The 19,356-nt window shown below is 39.6% G+C and overlaps 1 pseudogene; it reads right to left on the bottom strand.

The window, feature by feature from the left end:
* Window positions 1-14,928: 14,928 nt before the first annotated feature.
* LOC136209556 (MLP-like protein 328) lies at window positions 14,929-15,826 on the bottom strand (annotated as a pseudogene).
* Between the last annotated feature and the right edge of the window lie 3,530 nt (window positions 15,827-19,356).

Raw genomic sequence — 19,356 nt, forward strand, 5'->3', positions numbered from 1 at the left:
TATTTTCTTAATCACTTTTGTGGACACGTCCATTTCTCTTAAGAACGACACAAGGCATAACGTAAAAGCTCGTCTTTTATTCGGAAGGGACGGGCCATGTTTGCGAAACTTTTCACGTTACAACAGGGTCGTTTGAAACAGAAATGTTCTTCGTCTTCATTTCATCATGATCTCGTTTTATCCCAACCTATTTAAAGAATGTGAATAACGGCTACTGTTAATACAGTCTTTTGAATCGAGATATAACTATCCTTAATACCAAACTGATTCATACTAATACGTGCTTACATCATAACGCATTTCCTGAACATGTGCCTTCTTCGGGACACGGAAAGGGACCGGGCGGGTCGCACAAGTTCATTCATACGAGATGACTAAGTCGTCTTTAGTTCGAATCGTTTCGATGTTTTAGGGTAGTTTGTACATCGGTTTAAGAGTATATATTAACGTATCGTTTCATTTTCTTTACATATTTTAGGATTTAGACACGTATCATGGCGATTTGAAAACACGAACTGATTCATTTATCACATCAAAAATAGTAACGGGTAATCCTATGGCAACTTCTAAGGCTACTATATGCTGACACGGCTGATCGCGGGACCTCACAGGACCGCACAAATTCGCCCCTAACGAATGGATGGGGACCCTCTGGCGCCTTACTATAAGGGGGAACTTACGCTAGCCTCTTTCGAGCGACGAATGGACTCTCGCTAGAGGTTTTGCGGAAATTACCCAAAGGGTTTGCAATAATGCACATGAATGCATACGAAAAGAAGTAAAACGATCCGTCCCCGTTAAGGCCTTAATACACGCCTTCCGGAATCAAATTTCTCGCTTCCCCAGCAGAGTCGCCACTTGTTAGACGAGGTGTCGCGGCCTAATCTCCCGGGCGGACCGGGGGGTGGACAACCTCATGGCGACGTAAGCGGTGATTGGCGCCGAAAGCAACCAATCGTGGAATCAAGCTGCTCGGCAAGACCGGAGCTCGGAGATATGGAAGAGTCGCCACCCACGAATGGGAAAATGAACACCGATCCCTTGCGAGAGACCGGTGAGGGTTCGGGAAACTTAGGTACGAACCGAGAAGGCTAGCTCCTTTCCGGAGAAAGGCTACTAGGCACCCCGACATCGCCCGGTTATGAACCACCGGTCTCCTACTCAGCGTGTTAGGCGATAACGGACTAATCGCATATTTCTTTAAGTTTAAAATTCATTTGAAACCTTTTCTTTCTCGTTTTGAAACCGTTTTGAGCATATATTATTGAAAGCCACTTTGTTAAAGAATCACCCATTTACATTGATGCCAAATATATAAAAGAGAGAAGGGGAGAAGGGAGAATTGATTTATTTTTCAGTGTGTCTTGTGCTTCGATCCATATGTTAACTCTACGCTAAACTCACTCCCTGAAAACGAGTTTATTTACATGGTTCGTACCTTAATCATCGTTGGAACGATTTAGGTACGTTTCAAAACCCTGTTGATTTACATGGCATCGACTCGAATCGCCGTTGGAATGACTCGAGCATTTGAAGACGTGGAATAAAGAATTTTAATCCAAAAAACGTGATTATGCATACAAGTCAATTTATTTTGTACAAACCGTTTAAGAAAACGATTCAAAACTCTATTATTTACAATGAAAACAATTTTAATTACAAGGTTCGCCTAATCCGTCGTTGGAACGGATTAAGGTTTCAACACGTGATATTTTGGAAATGGTTTAAAAAAAATGACAAGAAAACGTTATTTACGCTTTAGGAACATCTAGAAAAGCTTTAATTTAAATAACCAAATTAAAATCTCTTTTTGTGGTTTATTTTCCCCTTTTTCACTCAACTAAACTTGACTTGAAAATAATTACAACAATTAGCAAATTAAGCCCAAAATTCACCCCACTAAATACATTTTAAAATAGATACATTTTGGATAAAAATGGTATTTACACCTATAGATTAAAAATAAGGTAAAACCCAATATACACTATAGTTATGGGTATGTACCAACAAAAAGGAAAATAATACTAAGAATAGTATACTTATTATCCTAATTAAAAACTTGTAAAAATAATGCATAATGTTTATAAATAAGAAAATAGCATTTGACCCAAAAATAGTTTTTACATAAGAAAATAACCTTTAACCCCAAAGTAGCCATTATGAAAAACATATATAGAAAATAACCCCTAACAACCCAAAAACATTTATCACTTAATTGTTCCAAAAGTTTAAATCAATAACCTCCCAACAATAATAATGAAACCCACAAAACCATATATATACATGTAATTTTACAAAGAGCCAAATTAATGTAAGTGAAGTGGAAATGGAAAATGGATAGATATATAAGACATAGTTATTAGTTATAGACCTCCAAAATAATTTTAATAAACATACTACATAATTACATATACATATATATAAGAATCAAATGCCAAAAGGTTGAGAAAATGGGCTAAAAAGATGAATTTTCGTTTTTCAGCAGATTACAGACGGAAAATCCGTCGCCAATCTGCTATTAGTGATAGAAAAGGGAGAATTACAGCAGCAGTCCAAAACTTTCCAGATTCATTCAAAAGCTTTAAATTAAGTCTAATTCGATCATTTTGGATCTCCGAACTACCGAAAACGAATCATAGTCTATAACGGAAATTCCTAAAACGACGTTTTTATTTTAAAACGTTATTTTGAAATGTTTTTTAAAACTTTATAATTACAACGTTTTTAATACCCGAACTACCTTTTAATCGGATCACAGTTCGTATTGGGATATCAAAGCGAGGTTTTTATTTTAAAACAAAACCGAGTTTTTATTTAACACGGGATAAAAATAAATAAATACGGGAAATTAAATAAAACGTGACAAATAAATAAATAACTAAATAAATAAAATTATAACATAAAAATAAATAAAGGAAATAAAACAAATGAAATAAATAAATGAGTCTAGTCCTCGGATAATACCTCAGGTTCGGTATTGACGGTTGAAGTCGGTTGATTCCACAAATCGTGCTTTTTCCGGTGTTTTTGGTAAAATTTTAACTTTTAGGAAATTCAGAATTTTTAGGAAAAAAATGTTTTTTCCCAAAAAAAGGTCACTTCTCTCTCTAAAAATGTTTAGAGTAAGAACCCCCCTCTAAAAATCCTCCTCCTCTTTGCATGGGGATCCGTGCCTTAAATAGGCACGGATCCCGGAGTCTTTTGGGCGACGCCCAACTAAGGTTGGGCGTCGCCCAAAAGAGGTTGGGCGGACGCCCAACCTATGTTGGGCAAACGCCCAACTCTTGTTGGGCGGACGCCCAACATTGGTTGGGCGAACGCCCAACTATTGTTGGGCGTTCACCCAACTAGCGTTGGGCGTCCTCCCAACGTCGTTGGGCGTTCGCCCAACATTAGATGGGCGCGCGTCCAACGAGCGTTGGGCGCGCGCGCCCAACCAACGTTGGGCGTTCGCCCAACGAGCGTTGGACGTTCGCCCAACGGATGTCGGGCGCTCACCCAACAGCTGTCGGGTGTGTGTGCCCGACGGCCGTCGGGCGTGCGTCCGCGCTATCGGGCGCGCGCGCCACCGGACATGCGCATCCCGCGCACGCTGACCGCACGCCCCGCGCTGCCGGGCGTGCGTCCGACTGTCTTCGAACACACGTCGGCTGCCGCTATGCGTTCGCACCACGTTGCTGAGCGCTCACGAGCCGTCTGCTCGACGACCGCGATTCCCATTGACCTTTCTTGTCCTTCTTTTTCTTATTATACATTTTTCTCTTTTTCTTTCAAAAATTTTCCGGAACCAACCGCTTCGACCTCTTTGTTAAAGGTTTTCATCACAGGTCCTCCGACTCGGTGTCTACAACTGTGTTTTACTCTTCTGATTGAACAAACCCTAGTATAATTGGACTTGCTTGGTTGATGCCGTTTAATTTGATTTCATGTTTCATATCCATTCAGACTTTAGGCATATGAACTTTTACATAAATAAGCAAGGATTCTACTTCCTGTTAATCGAAGAACTAGCCCTAACATGTAAGCAGGTTATGATCATGGGGAAAATGCAAAAACGGGTGGTTGATTGGCCCCTGAAACAAATAGAATCAAGGATAAGGATAACCTGAAAACGGAGCTTTTCCCGAACCAAGAAATCGAAGGCAAGAACAGGAAGGAGAGAAAATCGGTATGCTTGAAAAAGCTTGTAAAAATCGATGTACTTGAAGGAGCCGACTGGTGCAGAAAAGCTGTGCCGTGGAGGTAAAAAATAAATACTGTACAGACATCTTTAAATACCAGAATTGCCTCATAGAATCCTAAACGAAATAGGATTCTAATATTTATTATAATTCTATTTTATCTCATAAAATCCTAAACAGAATAGGATTTCAATTCCTACTAATATTCTAGATTATCCCATGAAATCCTAAATGGAAGAGGATTCTAATATTTGTTATAATTCTAATTTATCTCACAGGATAGAGTTCTGAACCTATCATTATTTTAATTAGTAGAGATAGAAATTAGAAAAATTATCCTTATCAGAATAAACAGGTCAAGCTTTACCCTGTGAAAATATGAAAACGGGAAGGAACCCAATTTTTTTTATTTTTCGTGAATTTGCATAAAACATTATGAATTTTGTATACAAAGTTTTCATTCTAATATGCATGAGGAAACTGAATTTAGTATATTTCTTGTAGAGCGGCCTATTATTGGTCTTATTTGGCTAAAAAATGTCCAGAAGGATAGTTTAAAATGCAAGACTTTAGGGACTAAACTCTAAATGAACATTGGTTAGGCCAGAAGCTAGTTTTCCCATTTATCTCCTTTTAATCTATCAATTGAGTTTTGCTTTTTTTTAATGCCCTATTTAGTCTGATTAAAAGACCTGTGACCAAAATTGAAAAAAAAAAGAATTATTGCACATTAAAACTTTTTCAGATAAATTACGCCTAGGAAGAATTGAATATAATTAAAAAACTATGGTTACTGTTGTAATATTTATTATAATTCTAATTTATCTCATAGGATAGGGTTTTGAACCTATCATTATTTTAATTAGTGGAAGTAGAAGTTAGAAAAAAAATTTAGAACAATGGAAAAAAAAATCAAGTGGTTAAGAAAATCTCTTCCTCACTCTTATTTTTGAAAATAATCCAAAAACAACAGTGGGGAGCAATTGATATAACCATGACACACGTAACCCATTATCTACCTAAATAACCGTATCCACGTTGTCTTACCGATAGCTCACAAGTAACTTCCTCCCTCTTTCCTATAAATAGGTTTAAGTTCGAAGGAGAAAGGGTTGGCTTTTAGAGAGAGGAAATAATACTATATTTTGACGGTATCTGACTTAAGCATCGAAGCGTTTGTGGGAAGACCGCTTTCCACACTGTAACAGGTTTTATCCTCAAGGAAGATCAACCTTCATCCAGACGTTCAAGCTTCATCCAGAAGAAGTTCAACTTTCATCCAGGGACGTTCAACCTTCATCCAGGAGGTTCGATCCTCAAGGAACGTCGGCTATCATCATCCTGATTGGAAGGACCGCCTTCCTTCAGAGGTTCAACGATTGATCTCCCATCTTACAAATTTATTGTTTAGTTCAGGCTACAACAATTTCGAATAGACTTATAACAATATAATCAGTCTAACAGTATATTCATTCTAAAATAAGAGTTTCTAACATAAGACATAGGCTGAAGATGCCCGTCTCCAAATGATTCAATATTAAACGGTTTAGAAAGTCCTCTGCCAAGCAAAAGGGGATTGGGGATATGGGATCTCCTTGCCAAACCCCTTGGAACAACGAAAATAACCTTTAGGGGCCCATTTATCATAATAGAAATTCTAGCCGAGATGAAAATATTAAGAATAAGGTCTCGAAATTCCACCGAGAAACCAAAAGAATATAATTAAAAAACTATGGTTACTGTTGTAATATTTATTATAATTCTAATTTATCTCATAGGATCGGGTTTTGAACCTATCATTATTTTAATTAGTGGAAGTAGAAGTTAGAAAAAAAATTTAGAACAATGGAAAAAAAAATCAAGTGGTTAAGAAAATCTCTTCCTCACTCTTATTTTTGAAAATAATCCAAAAACAACAGTGGGGAGCAATTGATATAACCATGACACACGTAACCCATTATCTACCTAAATAACCGTATCCACGTTGTCTTACCGATAGCTCACAAGTAACTTCCTCCCTCTTTCCTATAAATAGGTTTAAGTTCGAAGGAGAAAGGGTTGGCTTTTAGAGAGAGGAAATAATACTATATTTTGACGGTATCTGACTTAAGCATCGAAGCGTTTGTGGGAAGACCGCTTTCCACACTGTAACAGGTTTTATCCTCAAGGAAGATCAACCTTCATCCAGACGTTCAAGCTTCATCCAGAAGAAGTTCAACTTTCATCCAGGGACGTTCAACCTTCATCCAGGAGGTTCGATCCTCAAGGAACGTCGGCTATCATCATCCTAATTGGAAGGACCGCCTTCCTTCAGAGGTTCAACGATTGATCTCCCATCTTACAAATTTATTGTTTAGTTCAGGCTACAACAATTTCGAATAGACTTATAACAATATAATCAGTCTAACAGTATATTCATTCTAAAATAAGAGTTTCTAACATAAGACATAGGCTGAAGATGCCCGTCTCCAAATGATTCAATATTAAACGGTTTAGAAAGTCCTCTGCCAAGCAAAAGGGGATTGGGGATATGGGATCTCCTTGCCAAACCCCTTGGAACAACGAAAATAACCTTTAGGGGCCCATTTATCATAATAGAAATTCTAGCCGAGATGAAAATATTAAGAATAAGGTCTCGAAATTCCACCGAGAAACCAAAAGCCTTTTGTACTTCCAAAGTGAAATTCCAATCCATAGTGTCAAACGCCTTTTTGATGTCAATTTTGATTGTTATATTCCCATCGAAACATTATTTTTATCCATTACATTTACCCCTCAAAGGTCGTGGCAATGCAATGATGAATATTACAACCCCTAATAAAACCGAATTGATTCAAATATATATGTAATTCTGGGGGCAGTAGAAGGAAGGCGTTCAGCAATGATTTTGGTGATTATTTTGAAAACAAAATTCCCTAAGACGATAGGACGATATTTATCAATAGTCAAAACCCCCTCAATCTTGGAAATCAAAACAATGACATTTCAATTCAACCCTGGGTGCATATAACCAGTAACAAAGAAACTTTCCACAACATTTTAGTAAATATTATATTCAACTCCATTTTGTCAGAGATTAATATAAGATATATGATTGGGTCTTAACTATCAGCTCGAGCTTTTGGTTCAAACGGTTCCATGACATGGTATCAGAGCCCTAGGACCAAACGGTCGAGGGTTCGAGTCCTGGCAATAAAAAAACACGAAAAACAGAAAAACCGTGAAAAATGTTAGATTGAAAGATGAGAATGGGAATTACATATTTCTTTCCAAGCGTACAAAATACTTTTTATTTATTTTATTTTATTGATAATAGTTCTGCTTATGGTAGATGTAACTACTTGTTTGAATATCAATTTCATTATTATCCCATGAACTTTTCAAATTTCAAATGTAAGCTTTCGTTATTTCACATAAATTTTTGAACAATGTTTAAAAGTCAATGTACTAATACAATATTTATGTTTACTTAATTAAATGTAAAGAATGTGGTTATTAATTTCATTTTTATTTACATCCGTGGTTATTAATTTGATTTTTGTTTACTTTTGCGGTTTCTATAGAAAATGGTCCATTTCCATAGGTGGTAACAATTCAAAGGGCATATATGTATACATAATGTTTGTAGATATAAAGAATGTTAGTTATTAATCTAATTTTTGCTTATATTTTCATTGGATTGCATTGTATCTGATAACACTAGTAAAACTTCCGATCGGATCACGTCCCTGAGAGGCGCCGTTGGGATCGGCCGGGGACACTCCGATGCCAAAGTCAGTAACGAATATGGAGAATAAACTGAATGGACAAAGCTTAGCGAAGAGTAAGTATGAGTGAATGTACCTTGATAGCCTAGACGTAGGCTATTTATAGTAGATGGATTTGTAACTTCTAGGTAACTAGAGAGTCTCCATTAATGCTCATTTAATGGCGGTTACAAGTTACTCTTAACCTGGCGGGTTAAGACTATTAATGATTCATTTAATGATCATTATGGCCGAGTTGACGGTTAGCCGTTACTTAAGTAAATGGAGAGATTCGCCTTAGAGATCCGCCAGCGGATCTCTTAAAGCTAACCCAGGGGAATCCGCCGGGCGGCTTCCTATGCCACATGGCATACTTGAGGCGATTATCTCTTTTGGTCCTTGCGATAATATCCCGATGTTATCAGAAGCCCCCCCAAAATGCCTTTAAAGTCCTTTAGGGCTTTTAGACTTCTGCGCGCCGTCACACGCTTCCGCATTAATGAGCACTCTGTTCGAGGTTCTTTGATGGTTGACACGTGTAATCACACTGCCCTAGGAGCGTTTTAAAAAGCCGTCTTCTTTCTTCGGAGTTCTCTTTCTCCCTTGCTTTCCATTTTCTTTTGCTTTTCGGAGCTTTTTCTCAGAAACCTCAAGCTTCTGCGTTTCCATGTAAGTGTTCTTTATATCATTTTTTGAATGTTTAGAAGTTCATCTTCGTCTTCGGGGTCAACTTCAGAACTTTTTAATTTGCCATCTTCTCCTCGCATTGAAGTAGATTTTAGTTGGTCCTCGTCTTCGTCTTCGTCGGAGGATTCCCAATCTCTCGCCGGAGAAATTAATTCCGGTTTAGCTGAGTTCAATAACTCAGCGCAGAGCCATTATCGGACTCGTTCTTCTGGAAATCCTTCTTTTCCTTCTAGTTTCGCTCCGGCCAGTGCCCGTAACCGGTTTCTGGGTTCAATGGCTTCTTCTTCTGTTCCTGTTAGGAAGAAGAAACCTCGAGCAGAATCCACTTCGTCTCGCATGAGTGCCGCGGATTTGGCGAACCTATCGAATCGCTTTTCGTGGATTAAAAACTACGAAACCCAACTCCCTGCTTCACATCAACGCCCTTCCAATCCGCCGACAGGCTTTTTTACTGTTTTTTGTAGTCATGTTGAGAGAGGGTTTCGCCTTCCTCTTCCCAAGATGTTGCCGGATATCCTCTCGTATTTTGACATCGCTGTCAGCCAACTACATCCTAAAGGTTGGCTTGATATGGCCTTGGATTGTTATATGGCGTCGAATTTAGGCGTAGCGTATAATGGCCGTATCTTCAGAGCCCTTTATAAACCTTCTAAGAGGAAGTCAGAGTCCTATCTTACATTCGCCAAATTTGGTGTTTATTCGCCCTTCTACCACAAAATGTCTAACGTGCACAGCTGGGATGAGAGTTTCTTCTATGTGAGGATAAAGGAGGACGAGCCACTGGACTTTCCTTTAGTCTGGAACTCTCGTCCACTACACATGGCGGGAGACATGCGAATCTTAACGCTTGGTGATGAGGCTGTGGCGGATCTCATGAAGCAAATTAAGGCGGATGCCTGGACCTATGAGGATGCCTTAGCCTTCATGATGAGCGACGTTCCTTTGATCCGCCGAGTGGAGGATCAATTTGTTTACTCGAAAATAACTCAATTTGATCAAGGTACCTTATTTATTTTTGGAGCTTTAATTTATTTTGATATCTTCTTTTGGCAGGGCTGCATCTAAGGCAAATCGTGCTCTTGTAGAGACGCGCAGGCATTTTCGAGAAGAGGAAGCCCGCAAGAAAAATCAAGAGGCTATCCCTCAAACTGATACGGGCAAACGCCCTATGGAGACGACTGCTGACCCGCCACTAAAGAAGAGGCGGCCCAATACCGTTGGGAGTACCAAGATAATGGCGGATGCCATTAAATCTGCCAAGACTACTGAAAAAACGGTTCAGGTAATGCATCTCTTAATTCTTTTTCCTGCTCGTCGGATTTTGAAGTGGCGTATGGTCTTTCTTACTTGTGCAGACGGTGAAGCCCAGTACTGGCGAGTCTTGGTCCGCCAAGTTTGCTGGACGAACTTTTGAGGATGAATCGCTTTTGAATAACCTGGACGAAGCTCTAGGACAAGTAGGAGAAGTACAAATGGGCTATGACCAAATCCCCGGATCGATCCACGTCCAAAAGGGAAAATCGGAGCTTCTTTCAGTAAGTTTTTGGAAGAGTGTGATGATTTCTTTGTTTCTGCTTTTTGGCTAACTTATTTTGCTTTTCTTAGCTGTACGCCCGCCTACGTACCTTGGAGAACGGGCTGCTTCAGAATGTGGCGGATAGGGCTACTGTTGAGAAGCTGGAGAAAGAGTTGGCAAATGCCAATTCTTCTTTTGCCATCGCCAATGCCAACCTTGCTTCTGCTAATGCGAACTTGGCCTCTGCCACAGCTGCTTTGATTCTCCGAGATGAGGAGATACAGAAGCTAAAGGAAAAGATAGCCTCCGATACTAAAAATCATGAAGATGCTCTCGGGGAGGCGGAATACACGGCAGGCGAACAGGCATTCTTTTATGGAGAGATGCCTATGGCGTACTTCTCCTTAGCTCATCCCGGAATCGATTTCACAGATCCTGAGTTCGCCGTTCCTGAGCCGGAGGATGTGGCGAGGTTCAAGAAGATGCCTGATGCCAAGGGGTATCTCCGCGATTATGTAAGAAGATGGATGAAAGGAACTTTGCCTGAGGCTAAGCCTTCTACCATAGTTGTGGAGGATGATCCTCATGAGATACCGTCTAAGGCTGATTCAGAACCAAAAGGGGACAAGGAGGTATCTCTTGGTGGCGAATCTACAACTGTGGAGAAAAAGGATCCTCCGGTGAGCCCTGCGGGTGAGGGAAGCGCAAAAGGGGATGCCCCTGCTATCATTTAGTTTTTGTTTGTATAAGTTTTTGTAAAAACCAGTATGATTCCAAACATTGCTATTTAATTCACTTTTACACTTTGTGCCCGATAGTGTTTTGAATGTGAATATGTTCAGGATTTTTGTTCGAAGTAGGTGGCCAGCCATACTTCACCGTATGAACCTTTGTGAAGGTTTGAAGCTGTTCTATTCCTCCTTAGAGGAAGTAAAGCTGCCCAGGGGTTCGTTTTGCCACCTATCTTTGAGGTGAAACGATCCGCCCGCAGGACTTGTAAGTCCTTCTTAGGGAAGGACAAGAGAGTGTAAAGACCTTGCGTCCAAGGATCGTTTTAACTCTATTGGTGACCATGATCTGCCAAGTGGCGGATCTGTTGTGATTGTGAGGAGCGTTGGGTGCCTCCTTTTTATGACTGGAATATTGATATTGCAGTAGTGAATCATAAAAAAGAAAATGGATAATAAAACCAACAATCTTTATTAATGGAAGAAACACCTTATTACAGGAAATAGGTCTTTGCAAATGAGCCTCATTAAAACCTTTAACAAGAAAAACCTCGTGGGAAAAAGCTTGTTAAAGAAAAAAGAGTACTCAAGACCATAGGTGTATTTCATTCTCTGACCAAGTGTTTATGTCGGCTCGAGAGATTCGCCATGTGTGGTAATGTATTGTCCTCCGCATCATCCTCATCCACTGCTATTGTGGTGCATTCCTCTTCTATTTCCTTTTTAGATTGAGGGCGAATCATTAACGAAGCCGAATAAGTTTCTTGAGCCACTTTTTGACAACCTCTAACCATCACTCCCCCCTTGACCGTAGGAATGTAAAGTGTTAGATGGCGAATAGAGATAAGGGCTGCAACTTCGGAGATAAATGGTCGTCCGAGGATAATATTGTAGGCCAATTGTCTATCTAGGACTGAGAACTCCAGATCTCCTTTCCAAACTTGATCATCCCCAGCAAGTTCGCACTCCAAAATAACTTGGCCTTTCGTCTGAATGGTATGACCAGTGACTCCCAGAATATCGACCATAGTTGGTTCCACTTGGACAGGATCAACTTTGAGTTTGATGAATGCTTCTCGAGTGATGACGTTACATGAACTTCCCGTATCAATCATCACCCGTCTAATTTCCCAGCCTTCAACTATCATTGTGACGACCAATGCATCCGCATGGGGTGCAATCTCCAGACCTGCGTCTGAGAAAGGGCGATTTAACGATATCCTATCAAGGTTGATCATTTTTGCCTTTTTTGATGCTGGCTGATAACCAGGTCTGCCAGCTATGACATTAATAGTGCCCTTTCCTTTCTTCTTTGAATCCTCCTTGGATCTATCATCGTCTTTTCCTTCCGTTTGGATGAACCGATCCAATTTACCTCTTTCAATGAGTCGTTCAATTTCTCGAGCTAACTCCCAGCAAGCATCCGTATCATGGCCATTTTTCCTGTGATATTTGCAATAATTTTTAGGATCCTTGCCTTTATTGGTATACTCCCCCCCTTTTGGCTCGGGGTATGAAATGCTCCGTTTGTGCTGGCTGTTCTCGATCCACATAAGAACCTCACTTTTAGAAGCATTAAGAGGTGTGAAGGAGGTGACAAATGTTGATTTGTTCCTGGAATCTCTTCGTTTGTTTCGAGGAGAATCCTGACGTTTGTCTTTGTCCCGATCTCGGTCTCGGGAGCGGGATTCGCCCCGATCCTTCTTTGGCGATGATGGTGAGCCTCGGCGAATATCATCTACCTCTATAAAATCTTTGCAACGTTCCATTAACTCCGCCATGCTGGTTGGTTTCTTGCGGATGAGGTCTTCTTGCAAACTTTTACAAGTAGTGTTTCTCACAAAGCATTCCACAGCTACGGAGATATCTACGTCAACAATCTGTATACACAATTGATTAAAAGTGTCTACATAGTCTCGGAGGGATTCATTCGCCTTTTGTTTTAACTCAAAAAGCTTTCCGGATTTCACCACTGCAGGAATGCAACCGGCGAATTTAGCACAAAATTCCCTGCTCAATTGATCGAAGCTGTTTATTGAGCCTGGAGGTAGGGATTGAAACCACAAATAAGCCGGGCCTCCTAACGTGGTGACAAACATTTTGCAAAGCACAGGTTCGGTGGCTCGATTGAGTCTGGCCATGATTCTGTATTTTCGAACATGAGCCTCCGAGTTGTCTTTACCTGTATAAATTGCCAGATTAGGGATTTTAAACGCTCTTTCGGTTTCCTCTGCTTCAATCCAAGCCGCAAAAGGCGAATCCCTGTTGGCGAATGGATTATGCCTAGCATTTTCTTCATTCATTTGAAGCACTAGGGCTCTGACTCTGTCATCAAAATTCTCCGGCTCCGCCCTGGGACGATCTCTTCGTGGTGATCTGCTCGGAGAAGATGAAGAACTCGATTCGGACGATGAATCCGATGGCGAATGTCCTCCTCGCCCGCCTCCCCTTCCTCCTCCATTGCCTCCTCCCCCACTTCCTTTGTTTGGAGGATTCAGCTCGTTTCCTCCTTGTTGACCTCCTGTCAGAGTGTGTCCAACAGTTCCCGAAGATGGATGGGGTGGCGGTCCTCCTAAATGAGACGTTTTTTCCGGTCTCTTACTCCTTTTACGACCAGTAGATGGAGGAGATCTGCCACGGCGTGAAGATTTTGTTCGCCGGGGCGAAGGAGATCTTGGATGCTTATCTTTGTTCTTTCTGTGCTTTTTGCGAATGGGCTCTTTAAATCCCCCAAGGGACGAATTCGTCCGTGGTCGTCTGGGTACATTCGGCCCATCAAGATTAAACCTTGGAACTTCTGATCCGCCAGGGGGGACCACGTCATTCCTGCGGCTTCCTTCACCAGGAAACAGCTCCCTCATAACTGGTCGTGATCCACTTGGCGCCGTGGTAGTTACCGTAGAGTCAACGTTATGAGCTTGAAGGAATGAAGAGCTACGAGCCCCTGGTCCCAGACCAAAGTTTAACGGAGGTAGAGACGAGACCACTGACGTAGAAACCGTACTACTATGAGGAATAGTCGTGAACGCTCGAAGGCGGTTTCCAATTTCAATCCCATATCGCGCCTCGATATCCAGAGCGCACATATCAAGGAAGGATGCTGGGGGCATATTTCCATCAATATTCATTGTGGGAGCGGTCGTACTCGTGTGCCCAGCACTGGATGGTGTCATTACTGGCGACTCGATCCCTGAGGAGGGATTTAGTATTTCATCATTCATGATGTTTCAATGTGACCGAAAAATCCTTTATTGGGTTAAGGATTCCACGATCACCGCACCAATTGATAACATTAGTAAAACTTCCGATCGGATCACGTCCCTGAGAGGCGCCGTTGGGATCGGCCGGGGACACTCCGATGCCAAAGTCAGTAACGAATATGGAGAATAAACTGAATGGACAAAGCTTAGCGAAGAGTAAGTATGAGTGAATGTACCTTGATAGCCTAGACGTAGGCTATTTATAGTAGATGGATTTGTAACTTCTAGGTAACTAGAGAGTCTCCATTAATGCTCATTTAATGGCGGTTACAAGTTACTCTTAACCTGGCGGGTTAAGACTATTAATGATTCATTTAATGATCATTATGGCCGAGTTGACGGTTAGCCGTTACTTAAGTAAATGGAGAGATTCGCCTTAGAGATCCGCCAGCGGATCTCTTAGAGCTAACCCAGGGGAATCCGCCAGGCGGCTTCCTATGCCACATGGCATACTTGAGGCGATTATCTCTTTTGGTCCTTGCGATAATATCCCGATGTTATCAGTATCTTAGTCTATTACAAGATTCGTACATTTTGTGCTTTTTCGTTAATCGTGTTTTCATGTTTTTCCGGTTTGATGATTTTTACATTTTCTGTGTTTTTCAGTTTTCAAAGTTTTCTTTTTCATTTTTCATGTTTTTCTAATTTTTTGTTTTAGGGTTTAATAAGAATTTGTAAAAAAATGAAAGAATTAGTCGTAACGAAGATTCATGTCTCTATTGTAATAGATATTCTATTACAATACTTGTTACGTGTACCAAGCGGGCCTTAGTACAATTATCCGGTGCACGTTCCAAGTGGATCTTAATTAAAAAAAAAGGGTTCAACATTAATTATACATAAAGAACACCAAAACAGGCAACATTTAGAAACATAATTAGGTCTCATAGTACAATGATTCAGTACACAGTCCAGGAACCAACATATAAGAGCTTGATAGCTCTTCAATTTATTATAGAAAACACAGGACAGATTTTATCATATATTAACTGAGTAGGCAGTGATGGATCAAGCAGAAGCATTGACAAGGCCAGCATCGATTTCTTTAGTAAACCTGACCAGAAAATCCAAGTAATTATGAGGAGCTGGTACATCAGGATTGAGTTTCTCATATTCAATGGTTATTTTGGCTACGTAACCATCTCCTTTAGGTATGATATGCCATATGGCCTTATAAACCTTATATATCTTGAACACATCTCCTTCGAGACCTGTTAGCCTTACCAGCTTCTTATCCTCTTCCACTTCTACCTTCTCTTTAAACACCTCTTGTTTCCCGTCTGCATATTTGAAATATTCATTTAGATATTAGGTTTCATTAAAAGAATGTTTAAAGAATGAATTAGGTACCTACCAATGGTGTAGTCCCAGATTTTGATGGAGCCAGGAGTGTCCCAATCACCTTCATGGATTCGAACAGCTTGAATATGTGAAGAAGTATGGTGAGGGGTTTTATGTGCTTCACTCTTCCAGAACTTGAAAAACGCATGTGAACTGATTTGAGTTGTACCTCAGCTACTAACTCACCTTTCATATCTCCCATTTCTTGCAAATTCTACATTTGCCATGTTATGGCTGCCTTGTATTTATAGAACAAGTTTACTGTACACGTGTATGGTTGATGAATTTAGTCTCCAAAGTTAGCCATTATGGTACTGCAGATGTTGAAATGGAGGTGGTTGATCATCCAACTACTTCCTCTTTTCCACATCATCACTTTGCTTTTAATTCTTTTCGGCACTCTAAAATATTAATAAACCCAAACTATATACTAGCTTTTTTCCCCTTCCAAATCAAAGCCATGCTGTTTTGGGATGGGTTAAAGTAACAAACAATAGTAATAATTCACAACTCTTAATTTACTAGGGCTATAATCAGCAACCAGCTGATAAATATTTTATATAGATGAGTGCACAAGGACGAAAACGCTCCTGTAAAGAGTGGTTTCTAATAGCTGAAGGTATGTCGACATCCCATGCTCTCTGCTCTGCCTACAGATCTAGGTCTAGTTAAGAGTCTCCATTTATTTTTACTTTTTTGATGAAAGAGTCTCCTTTTATTGATTTTATTACGCAAGCCAAAAATTACTCAATTTATTGTTTTTTAGACTTTATTTCAGAATGCACACACGTAAGTTTTCTCTTAGTCAATTATTTAATCTATCAATTTCTTTTTAAATATTAAAGTTTCTTAAAATAATGTTTTACATTTCCTAAAATTTTTTTGAGAATTTTCTGGATACTTTGTTTCTCGCCAGAAAACTCTCACCCAGAAAATTATCAAAAAATTTGAAAACATGTAAAACATCATTTAAGAAACTTTAATTCTTGGCTCAAAGCGAAATTCCTTACAGTTTTGACCAATAAATTGTTGAAGCATGTAAAATGGATAAAATTAAGGAACAAGTTTTATTGGGACTAAACCGTAAGAAATCCCGTTTCGACCCAAGAATTAAAATTTCTTAGAATAATGTTTAAAATTTTTGGGATTTTTTTAAAATTTTCTGGGCACTTTTTTCTTGCTAGAAAACGCCCACTCGGATTCCGTTCACCGGAATTTTTTTTACTTGAGCTTCAGAGATCTTAAAATGACTGTCTAATTTAGAGGAGTCTAATAGTATGAAATTTTTCGAAAAACAAAGTTAGAAATGTCGGGAAAATGTATTTTAAAGAAAAGAAATAAAACATTTTCTGTTTGAATAATATAAGTATTACGTTGGAACAAATGGTACACTGATTTGGAACAACGTAAGTAGGATACAAAACGTGCCCAGAAAATTATCAAAAAATTCCAAAACATGTAAAACATTATTTTAAGAAACTTTAATTCTTGGCTCAAAGCGAGATTCCTTACAGTTTTTACCCAATAAATTGTTGAAGCATGTAAAATGGATAAAATTAAGGAAAAAGTTTTATTAGGACTAAACCGTAAGAAATCTCGCTTCGACCCAAGAATTAAATTTTCTTAGAATAGTGTTTTACATTTTCTGGGATGTTTTGAGAATTTTCTGGACACTTTTTTTGCTTGCCGAAAAACGCCCACCCGGATTCCGTTCACCGGAATTTTTTCTACTTGAGCTTCCTGGATCTTAAAATGACCGTTTAATTAAGACGAGTCCAACGGTATAAATTTTTTTGAAAAACGAGGTTGGAAAAGTTGGAAAAATGCATTTTAAAGAAAAAAAATAAAACAATTTTCTCTTTCCTTTTATTTATAAATTTGCCACCTCTTTTTGATTAATTACTAAATTGGTCATTGTCAAACTATAAGAAATGTGTCACACCTGATCTCATCTATATATATATATATATATAACAAATTTGTGTTTTAATTTTCATTTCAATTAAAATATTCTCAATAAATTGTGTAGCATATACACTTAAATTTCTATACTTTCATATATTAGTTATAAAAATAAAATAAAAACTGTATTATTTATTTTCTTAAATTTTTAAATATCATTTTCTTTATTATTTAATATATATAATTAAACTAACATTTTTTTGAATAAAGGCTGGGTGATACCCAATATTATTAAAAGCAAAAGCAAAAAAATTAACAACAGAGCATCTAGAGAACAACAACAACTAAACAAAACGGAAAGAATCCCTACCTAAAGCATTATCGCGAAGGAGAAAAGAACAAAAATCAGGAATTCCATCCCACTAACAAAAATCCGAACTAACTCTACCAAAATTAGCCAGCTTATCCGCAACTTGATTACCTTCCCTGAACACATGAGAAAAAACTACTTCCATTTGTAACATATGATCCAAACAGTTCTGCCAATCCACCCTCATAGTCCACGGAACCATCAATCGAGAACGAAACAGATGCACAACATAAGAAGAATCACTCTCACCCCAAAGTTTGCGCCACCCACGCGAAAAAGCATAAGAAATTGCAAATAAAACCGCCTGAAGTTCAGCCATGTGCACTAACGCACAATCCAGCGGAAAAGCATAAGATCCCAAAGCACCACCCATGTGATCCCTAAAAACCCAACCACAACCTGCCAAGCCAGCCACAACGGAAGCATCAGTGTTTGCCTTAACCCACAAAGGCGGCGGCGGTTGCCAACGAACCGCAATAATCCGAGGAGCACGACTATACCTAGGCTGCAGACCCAAATTCAACAAAATATTCCTCTCCACCACCGAATTCCAAATGGTGCCAAAACCAAGAGAGTCCGCACCTCTAATAGCCGCCCAAAGTGAGCACAAACATAAATGAATATTAGGAAACTGCTCACCAAAAATACAATCATTCCTGGTTTTCCAAATAACCCAAATTGCATTTACAATTGCACAATACCACAAACATCTTATTTGAGAGCTAAAGCGATGAGAAAAAGCATGATGCATAAAACCTGACAAAGAAAGCATTAGATCCAGCCGATGACCAAAAAGTAAAGAAACGCTGGCCTAAACCTGCATAGCAAACGAACAATGAACCAATAAATGATCCAAAGTCTCACAATTACAACAGCACAGCGGACAATGAGAAACAATCTGCAAACCCCTAGCCCGGAGAGCATCTTGCGTTGGAAGATAACCCAAAAATGCACGCCATCACACCATTGAATGAGAAGGTTGGGTAAAAGGCCGCCAAATCCCCGAAAAAACCGAATTCACTGCAGAAGGAGGATGAAGCCAAAGATAAAATAGCCTAGCAGAAAACACGCCACTGCTAGCAGGCCGCCGGAAACAGATATCATCAGACTGTCCGCTGCCTCGAATATTATTAATTTGTTGAGCCAGAGCATCCGGGAGGTCAGGAAGGTCATGCCAAACCTCATGAGAAAAGAAATTAGAAACTTTAGCTGAAAGGTTCGATGGCAGTGAGATGCCCAAACGATCCACAAGCGGAGGAAGAATCCCTTCCGAAGTCCAAAAGAATAAATCAGACGAATTACCCGGAATCCAAAAAGAATGATCACGAAGGACCCTATACGCAGACCTAATAGAAGCCCAAACCGTGGACGGAAGAACCCAAGAACGAAGCAAGCCAGAGCCTCCCAAAAGACGTGACCTAAGAGTCTTAAAGCAAAGCGTATTAGAAGAGATCAAACCCCAAGCCATCTTACCTGAAAGTGCCAGATTCAAAGTTTTTAAATGCTTTAGCCCAAGACCGCCCTCCTTTAAAGGTTTGAAACAAGATTGCCAAGGGACCGAAACTAACTTCTTTTCAAAAGAAGACCCAGTCCAAATAAAATTCCGCATACCCCTACTAATCCTC

The sequence above is a fragment of the Euphorbia lathyris genome, chromosome 10 (genome assembly GCF_963576675.1).
Source record: "Euphorbia lathyris chromosome 10, ddEupLath1.1, whole genome shotgun sequence".
Taxonomy (NCBI): Eukaryota; Viridiplantae; Streptophyta; class Magnoliopsida; order Malpighiales; family Euphorbiaceae; genus Euphorbia; species Euphorbia lathyris.